Source organism: Brassica oleracea, unplaced genomic scaffold (genome assembly GCF_000695525.1).
Source record: "Brassica oleracea var. oleracea cultivar TO1000 unplaced genomic scaffold, BOL UnpScaffold28627, whole genome shotgun sequence".
Classification (NCBI taxonomy): domain Eukaryota; kingdom Viridiplantae; phylum Streptophyta; class Magnoliopsida; order Brassicales; family Brassicaceae; genus Brassica; species Brassica oleracea.
Window position 1 is genome coordinate 1 of NW_013645125.1, and position 236 is coordinate 236.

General features: G+C 41.5%; 1 long non-coding RNA gene across 1 annotated transcript; it reads left to right on the forward strand.

The window, feature by feature from the left end:
- The first annotated feature begins 6 nt into the window (after window positions 1-6).
- Window positions 7-213, forward strand: LOC106322424. The gene is made up of 2 exons (XR_001266416.1): window positions 7-106; window positions 183-213. It is a non-coding gene; the product is annotated as an uncharacterized LOC106322424 (long non-coding RNA).
- The last annotated feature ends 23 nt before the right edge of the window (window positions 214-236 follow it).

Consider the following 236-nt stretch of genomic DNA (forward strand, 5'->3'; position numbering starts at 1 on the left):
AAAACTGGTATATGTCATGGCACCTTGACATATTGATAGTTTGGGCACTGGCCAAGGTTGGAGAGACTTCAAGAGCTCGTGAATTACTCGAGGGTCTGAAGCTCCGGTTAGCGTGAAATTTATGTTAGTCTATAGTTTCTAATTGATACCAGATTTGCTGTGAACCTGTGTTGTTCATGCAGACTATCGAAGATGAACAAGAAGAAACAACAAGTGATGCAGAAAGGGATTCAGGT